General features: G+C 47.8%; 1 long non-coding RNA gene across 1 annotated transcript in view; it reads right to left on the reverse strand.

The window, feature by feature from the left end:
* Positions 1 to 9,404, reverse strand: part of LOC103268129 — a 23,409-nt gene extending 14,005 nt beyond the window's left edge. The window contains exons 1-2 of the long non-coding RNA XR_504791.1: positions 9,391 to 9,404; positions 4,574 to 4,587 (exon numbers count right to left, since the gene is read on the reverse strand). This is a non-coding gene — a long non-coding RNA (uncharacterized LOC103268129). The remainder of the gene's footprint in view (positions 1 to 4,573; positions 4,588 to 9,390) is intronic.

The raw sequence follows: 9,404 nt of genomic DNA on the forward strand, positions 1-9,404 counted from the left end.
AGGGTTCGAGACCCACATGGGCATCGAGACCTCATCTCTACAATAAATCAAAAAATCAGCCGGGCGTGGTAGCGCATGCCTGTAATTCCAGCTACTTGGAAGGCTGAGGCGGAAGGATCGCCGGAGCCCAGCAGGCGAGGTTGTGGTGGCCGGGAGCGGCCACTGCACTCCAGTCTGGGCGACAGAGTGAGACTCCAACTCAAAAAAAAAAAAAAACCTACAGTTAGCTGGGTGTGGTGGGTGGCTCATGCCTGTAATCCCAGCACTTTGGGAGGCCAAGGGGAGAGAATTGCTTGAGCCCAGGGGTTTGAAACAAGCCTGGCCAACATGGCAAGAGCTTGTCTTTACAATAAACCAAAAAATTTAGCTGGGTGTGGTGGTGCATACCTGTAGTACCAGCTACTAGAAAGGCTGAGGTGGAAGGATTGCCTGAGCCCAGCAGGTCGAGGTTGCAGTGTCCATGAGCATGCCGCTGCACTCCAGCCTAGGTAACAGAGTGAGACTCCAACTCATTAAAAAAAAAAAAAATTACAGGCCGGGCTCGGTGGCTCAGTCTGTAATCCCAGCACTTTGGGAGGCTGAGGTGAGTGAATTGCCTTAGCCCGCAGGTTCGAGACCCGCCTGGGCAACTTGGCGAGACCGCATCTCTACAATGAATAAAAAAATTAGCTGGGCGTGATAGTGCGCGCCGGTAGTTCCAGCTACTTGGAAGGCTGAGATGGAAGGATCGCTGGAGCCCAGCAGGTTGAGGCTGTAGTGGCCGGGGGCGGCCACTGCACTCCAGTCTGGGTGACAGAGTGAGACTCCAACTCAAAAAAAAAAACAAAAAAAACCCAATTATAGTTAGTTGTATGCCGCTCATACTTCAAAAGCTATTTTAGAAAATTAGATAACTGTGCAGCACAGTGGCTCACACCTATAATTCCATCACTTTGGGAGGCTGAGGTGAGAGGATTGGCTAAGTTTGCGGGTTTGAGAACAGCCTGGGCAACTTGGCGAGACCTCATCTCTATAAGTCAAAAAATTATCTGGGCATGGTGGCGCATGCCTGTAGTTCCAGCTACTTGGAAGGCTGAGGGGGAAAGATCGCCTAAGCCCAGCAGGCTGAGACTGTAGTGGCCATGAGCATGCTACTGCCCTTCAGCCTAGGCAATAAAGTGAGACTCCCACTAAGAAAAAAAAACAGAAGATAACCAATCCGTTTTCTATTATGTATGTGTGTTTGATCTTCATTTCACTTTTAGCTAACTTCCTAGTTCTGCTTCTTAGCAATCTTATAAATTTGCATTGTTTCCATGTTGCCTGGTAGCATTTCTATGGCAAAAATGATCTTTAGTTGGGAAATTGTATTTGACCTTGGAGAAACTAAAAATATAATATAAATTAAATGACCCATGGGGTCACCACAGCTTTAGATTTTGGTCAGTATGATGGGTATTGTAATTTTGTACATCGCTTGCGGGAGCCGTGGAAACTATCCCCTGATACATGAGGCTTCTCAGCCAGGGTGATTCCCATGCCTGCTTCAGGTGGATCTTGGTTCCTTGGGCCTGGTTTGTCCCCTGGTGGGGGAATGTGTTGAGGTCCCCACTGAAGAGAAGTGCTTCATGTTGCCCTCCTGGGAAGCTGTGGTTCCTTTCTCAGTCTTCTCATCTGGTAATAAATGCAGTCTACAATAGTCTTGCCAATTAGAATGTTTTTTTTTTGGAGTTGGAGTCTCACTCTATCTCCCAGGTTGGAGTGCAGTAGCACACTCACAGCCACCGCAGCCTTGACCTGCTGGGCTCAGGTGAACCTTCCGCCTCAACCTTCCAAGTAACTGGAACCACAGGCACATGCTACCACACCTGGCTAATTTTTTTATTTATTGTAGAGATGAGGTCTCACCAGGTTGCCCAGGCTGGTCTCAAACCCGTGGGCTTAGGCAGTCCTCTCACCTCAGCTCAGAATGTTTTGTTAAGAAAAATCACCTGTGAATATTACAACAAGGCGGTAAGTAAATGTAAACATTGTTTATGTGATGAGAATGAAGAATGGTAGTTAAGTGTATGTGTGCACATTGATGGAATTTTTATTAAAGACAGTTCCTATCATATAGATACAAGCTGAAGTACATACAGGTGAAGGCCATGTTCGAAATGATATCTACTTGCATCCACAGGGGAAAAGGAGGTGTGCTGTGAATGACACACATGCATTGACATTTGTGGAAACTAGATTGTGGGAGCCATTTTGTACAAGAGCCATCCTGTGTTAACTTCTGACTGGCCCATGAGCTGCTTACAATCAAGGTCAAACTTCAATCAATCAGAACTGCCTCATTTGCATGGCGGGAACCCAAATGCATGCCGGAAATCCTATAACTCACCCTCACCAAAAAGGTCAAACTCCCCTGGGAAGAACCTCAGGCCACTGCTTTAGTGCAGACAGCAAACACTCTCATACTCTCTGCCCTTCCTCACCGCTGTGCCCTTCACAGTGTCTTCATTTTAGTAAACCTACTTTTATTAGCTCATATCTGTCTTGGTGAATGTTTTCACACCTGTGACCCTGATCAGACTTATCCTTGTACTTGTAAATGATGATGGTACATGGAGAGCTTAAGTGTTCTTGAAACCTAGTGTAAAAAGGAGAGAAACTTCTGCTTCTGGTGTAACTCTTCTATTGAGAACTAGGAAAAGTAGGTAAACTACAGAAAGAAACTTACTGAAGCTATGGAAGGCCAAGGCTGCCGAGACCTATGAGGCCAAGTCCTGGAGAAGGGAGCCCTACATGGGCCTGCCTCTGTGACCCTGCTGCAAGTGTGGTGTCTTCCACAGTGGGAATAATTCCTATTTTAATATAAAGAACTAGCTACAGTGGGAATACATTCCATTCCAGTAGATAGTATGTCTATAAAGAACTTGCTATGCCTGTGCACTTGCAGGCCTCAGCCCTTCCTCAAAGTTTACCCCTCACTAAACAGTTCTTCCAATTGATGAGATGTTCTTGCTTCCAACCTGAAAGACAAATCATCTCTCACCTTCCTCCTCCTCCAGCTACCACCCCACTTCTCTGGTCTTGCCACAGGGGAGCTCCTTAGAGTTTTCTGAGCTTCTCATGTGTCTTCTCCTTCCCTCTGGCACCCACTAGGAAAGCTTTCCTAGTTGCCGTTCCACAAGCACCTTTCTTTTTAAGTTGACCAAAAGCAGCTACTGGACCATCTTCAAGTCTCAACCCACTGGACTCTCACTCCTGAAGCTCCTGCTCACCTGGGCATGCTGACACCACACACTTGTGGTTTCACTTCCTTACTGGCCTTTTCTTTTGGGCTCTTTTCTAGATCCTTCTTGCCATTCCCTAAACACTGCCCATGTCTTCTTATCCACTGGTTGTATGCTAGCCGGCTGGGGAGTACTATCATCGCCTCCATTGTATGGGAGAGAAAACAAGACTCAAGGAGTGTAGAGACAGCTCAGGGCCTCACAACATAACTGGAACACTATATTTCAATCTATGCCTCTCTTTAAAATTTTAACAAAAAGAGGAAGAGCCCAATGAAGCCCTACACACCTGGCGCAGGTCTGGCAGGATGCAGGCAGACCTAGGGCCCCTCACAGGCAATCCACAACCACACCCAGAGCTACCCTCCCCTTCCCAGCCTACCTCCTCTTCTGGGCCTTCCTAGAGTGTCCACCCTGCCCACTGGATGGTTCCTAAAGATGCACCCATCGACTGGGCATGGTAGCTCATGCCTATAATCCCAGCACTTTGGGAGGTTGAGGTGAGAGGATTGCCTGAGTCCACGGGTTTGAGACTAGCCTGGGCAACCTGACGAGATCTCATCTCTACAGTAAATCCAAAAATTAGCCGGGCATGGCGGTGCATGCCTGTAGTTCCAGCTACTTGGAAGGCTGAGGCAGAAGGATCACCTGAGCCCAACAGGTTGAAGTTGTGGTGGCTGTGAGCATACCACTGCACTCCAGTCCCCTGCTGGAAGTGTGGTGTCTTCCACAGTGGGAATAATTTCTATTTTAACATAAAGAACTAGCTACAGTGGGAATACATTTCATTCCAGTAGACAGTGTGTCTATAAAGAACTTGCTATGCCTGTGCACTTGCAGGCCTCAGCTCTTTTTCCAACGTTACCCCTCACTAAACAGTTCTTCCAATTGACGAGATGTTCTTACTTCCATCCTGAAAGACAAATCATCTCTCATCTTCCTCTTCCTCCAGCTACCACCCCACTTCTCTAGGCGACAGAGTGAGACTCCAACTCAAAAACATAATGCACCCATCTTGTAAAATACACATACTCGCCTTCTTGACAGCTCATTCCAGTCCTCATCCACTCAACCAATCTGAAGTGTTCACTTAATAAAATAATCATTAGGATCCTGGCCTGCAGAGAAAACAACCACAGTATCAAAAGCTGGGCCTTTGATGGGCCAGGGTACAGAGACAGGGTGGACCAAGGCCAGGCTGGAGAAATTAGGTCTTGCTTTTCTTGTTTGTCTGTTTGGTTTTTTTTCAGTTGGAGTCTCACTCTGTCACCCATGCTGGAGTGCAGTGGTATGCTCAAGGTCACCGCAACCTTGAGCCACTGGACTCAGGCGATCCTTCCACCTCAGCCTTCCAACTAGCTGGAACTACAGGTGCACTCCACCACACTCGGCTCATATTTTTATTTCTTGTAGATTCGAAGTCTTGCTATGTTGCCCAGGTTGGTCTCAAACCCGTGGACTTAGGCAATTCTCTTGCCTCTGCCTCCTAAAATGCTGGGATTACAGGCGTGAGCCACTGCTTCTGGAACATGAATGCCTGCCCGCCCGACCTGAGCCACTGGATAGCGTCTAGCACCACCTGCTGGAAAACTTATGAAAAATCAAAATGACAGATAAAGTGAGAACCTCACATAGATAAAAAACAAGGTAGTGCAGGCAGTCTGGTCACCTCCAGTCCGCATGTGTCCATGGCCCCAGAGCTGCGGGTGTCCAGTGGCCTTGGTGCCTGCTGAGGCCCATGCATACAGGTGTGGCAGTTCCCTATCACACCGCAAATGACAGCACAGCTGCTTCACATACTCCCTCTTTTTCTGTATTTAACATGTGGGTTTAGAAATCTTCCCTTATCGGCACAAATATTTCTTTTTTTTTGGTTCAACTTTGAGCCTAAATGGAAAACATCATATTTAGGATATTGCAAGCATGGTTTTGAAGAATGAGAAGGCTATCTTTTTCTCCAGGTCAGTGTTCCCTGCAGTATTTTTACTCCCTCATTTTTCTTTTTCTTTTTTTTTTTTTTTGAGTCAGAATCTCACTCTTTTGCCTAGGCTGAAGTGCAGTGGCACACTCATGGGCATCTCAGCCTCAACCTGCTGGGATCAGGTGATCCTTCTGTCTCAGCATTCCAAGTAGCTGGAATTACAGGTACGCACCACCATGCCTGGCTAATTTTTTTAAAAAATTTATTGTAGAGATGAGGTTGCCAAGTTGTTCAGGCTGGTCTTGAACCTGTGGGCTCAGGCAACTCTTTCGCCTCGACCTCACAAAGTTCTGGGATTAAAGGCGTGAGCCACCTCGCCTGACTTGTCCTCATTTTTCATTAAAAGCTACCACTTAAAGAGTTCTATATTATAAACTGTGTTTTCTTCTTTACTCAGACACTCAGTTACATTGTCACAAAATTCCATTTTTCAGAATGAGTTATCTTTAATACACAAAAGTGGAAAGAGGCCTAGCATGACAACTCACCCATGACCAGAGTTATAATTCCACATCTCTGTGCCGACATCCTAACTTTCTCAAACACCCCAAAAAGAGTCAAAGAAGAGGACTTTGTACATCCCAGAAATTCCAAGCAAGCTGTGTTTCACAGACTGAAAAAGGATCAAACACAAACTGCCCAATGAAGCAAATTGAGCTTGAGCCCATCGTGAGATCTCAGCTTTTACTGACTGGCGAACATCCTAGGAGAAGTTACTTCATTTCTCTGAGTCTATTTTGTCTTGCAAAATGTAAAAAAAAGTCCCAATGATGCTTTTTTTTTGAGTTGGAGTCTCACTCTGTTGCCCAGACTGGAGTGCAGTGGCCACTCCCGGCCACCGCAGCCTCGACCTGCTGGGCTCCGGCGATCCTTCCGCCTCAGCCTTCCGAGTAACCGGAATTACAGGCATGTGCTACCACGCCCGGCTAATTTTTTGATTTATTGTAGAGAGGAGGTCTTGCTGCCCAGGCGGGTCTCGAACCCGCGGTCTCAGACAATCCACTCACCTCAACCTCCCAAAGGCGCGGGATTACAGGCTGAGCCGCGGAGCCCGGCCAGTGATGCCGGGACTCTGCAGATGAAGAGGACTCTGCAGAGGCACAGAGGTTGCCATGACCATCGCACCACATGATACTCTTTTTTTTTTTTAGCCAGAATCTCACTCTGTCACCCAGACTAGAGTACACTGGCACGCTCACAGTCACTGCAGCCTCAATCTGCTGGGTTCAGGCCATCCTTCTGACTCAGCCTTTCAAGTTGCTGGAACCACAGATGTGCACCACCATGCCCAGTTAATTTTTTTTATTTATTGTAGAGATGGGGTTTCGCCAAGTTGCCCAGGCTGGTCTCGAATCCTTGGGCTCAGGCAGTCCTTTCACCTCTGCTTCCCAAAGTACTGGGATTACAGACATGAGCACCCGTGCCTGGCCCACATGATGCTCTTAAGACAGTCTCACACTGTTTAAACTTAAAAATCTTTTCCCACATTATATCCATTTTTATTTTAAATTCAGGGAGTACACGTTAACTTAAGGTTTTTTTTTTTTTTTTTTTTTTGAGTTGGGGTCTCACTGTCACCTAGGCTGGAGGGCAATGGCACAACTGTGACATACCACAGCCTCAACCTCCTGGGCTCAGGTTATCCTTCCACCTCACCCTTCCAAGCAGCTGGGACTACGGGCATATTATTTGATTTATTATTCTTTTTTTTGAGTTGGAGTCTCACTCTGTCACCCAGACTGAAGTGCAGTGTCTGCTCCCGGCCACGGCAGCCTCGACCTGCTGGGCTCCGGTGATCCTTCCACCTCAGCCTTCCAAATAGCTGGAACTACAGGCACGCGCTACCATGCCTGGCTCATTTTGATTTATTGTAGAGATGAGGTCAGTTGCCCAGGCGGGTCTGGAACCCTTGGGCTCAAGCAATCCACTCACCTCAGCCTCCCAAAGGCGCAGGATTACAGGCTGAGGCACTGAGCCCGGCTCTATTTGATTTTTTTGTAGAGACAAAGTCTTGCTATGTTGCCTAAGCTGGTCTTGAACTCCTGGGCTCAAGCAATCCTCCTGCCTCAGTTTCCCAAAGTGCTGAAGTTACAGACTTGAGCCACTGCCCCCAGTCATTTTAAGAATTTTTTTTTTTTTTTTAATTGGAGTCTCACTCCATCTCCCAGACTGGAGTGCAGTGGCATGCTCCTGGCCACCGCAGCCTCAACCTGCTGGGCTCTGGCGATCCTTCTGCCTCAGCCTTTCAAGTAGCCAGAACTACAGGCACTCGCTACCACACCCGGCTAATTTTTTATTTATTGTAGAGAAGAGGTCTTGCCAAGTTGCCCGGGTGGGTCTCGAACCCGCGGGCTCAGGCAATGCACTTGCCTCTGCCTCCCAAAGTGCTTGGATTACAGGCTGAGCCACTGAGACCGGACCATTTTAAGAATTTTTAAGGAGTGGGTGGTAGTTTGTATCTGCAATCCCAGCTAATCTGGAGGTGAGAGGATCCCTTGAATCCAGGAGTTCAAGACCAGCCTCGGCACCACAGTGAGCTCTCCATTCCTCACTCCCCAAACAAATTTAGAGCAGATGGTTTAGACTGCAGACATTTGTGTTCTGGTCAAGGGGAAATGCTTGCTTCTCCTGAGTGGCTGGCCATCCACACATGTAGGAGACAGACCTTCATTCTGTGGCTGGTCTTCCCTCTGCACTCATCTCTTTACTGGTTATTTCTACCTGAGGGGATCCAGGCAGCAGCCCTAATCACACAGCTAGGCTGAGATCAGCTTGGAACCCAACCCACATCACATCCAGAAAGACAGAGTCCTAGTTCCTGGCCTTGTTACATCCTTGATATCAACGAATAACATTCAAGGGATTTATTTTTGTGATGCTGGGAGAGCAGAGCAGGGAGGGATGGGTTGGTATGGAAGGACTGTGAGCAGACCTGTGTCAGCTGTGAGGAGGAAGGGGGAAGCTGAGAGGTCTAAAGCTTCCAGGGCACAGGGAAGAAAGAGAGGGGTTGAGAAGGGAGGGAGAGAAGGGCTGAATCTGCTGGGACAAGGCAGAGATACCTAAGACAGGTTACAACCACACAGGACTTGTTCTATTATAGGTTTTTTTTTTAAGAAAGTAGAAAAAAGTATTATTCACCTTTTACAGATTGGAAAGGGGACTGACACTCAGGCAAGTGTGGCCTCGAAGAAATGGTTATATTTAAGGGCTTTTGGAGAGAAGAGAGAGTGGCAGGTCTCGGTGGAAAAGGAGAATGACAGCGAAGAGCGGCAGGTCTCAGTGGAACCTCCAAAAATGTTAGGGTCATCTTGGTGTGACCTCCAGAAATGTTAGGGTCACACTTTCCTAGTGGAGCCTCCAGAATGTTAGGTCAGGCCTGCTGAGGGTGTGGGTATCTGGGATGCGATCTGATGCCATATGAAAGATGCAAAGGATTGCACAGAAGTTAGATTAGAAAATACAGTTTATTTAAAAGTAAATTGGACCAGGCGTGTGACTTAAGCCTGTAATCCCAGCACTTTGGGAGGCCGAGGTGAGAGGATTACCTGAGCCCACAGGTTCGAGACCAGCCTGGGCAACTTGGCAAGACCTCATCTCTACAATATATCAAAACTAAAAATAAGCTGGGCGTGGTAGCATGTGCCTGTAGTTCCAGCTACTTGGAAGGCTGGGGTGGAAGGATTGCCTGAGCCCAGCAGATTGAGGCTGCAGTGGCCGGAAGCGTGCCACTGCACTCCTGTCTGGGCAACCGGGTGAGACTCCAACTCAAAAAAACAAAAACAGAAAGTAAATGAGAGAGAGATAAAACAAGAAAGGGGGGGGGCAGGGTGTGGCGCAAAGCCTGCAAGCATGGCAATAGCCACAGGTCAAAGAGCACATGGCCACACCAGAGTCTAGCAAAGCAATGGCCGATCATAGAATTTTTCTTTTTTTTTTTTTTTTTTTTTGAGTTGGAGTCTCACTCTGTCGCCCAGACTGGAGTGCAGTGGCCGCTCCCGGCCACCGCAGCCTCGACCTGCTGGGCTCCGGCGATCCTTCTGCCTCAGCCTTCCGAGTAGCCGGAATTACAGGCGCGTGCTACCATGCCTGGCTAATTTTTTGATTTATTGTAGAGATGAGGTCTTGCTGCCCAAGCGGGTCTCGAACCCGGCGGCTCAGGC

Source organism: Carlito syrichta, unplaced genomic scaffold (assembly GCF_000164805.1).
Source record: "Carlito syrichta isolate Samal-C Ts95f unplaced genomic scaffold, Tarsius_syrichta-2.0.1 Scaffold308773, whole genome shotgun sequence".
Taxonomy (NCBI): Eukaryota; Metazoa; Chordata; class Mammalia; order Primates; family Tarsiidae; genus Carlito; species Carlito syrichta.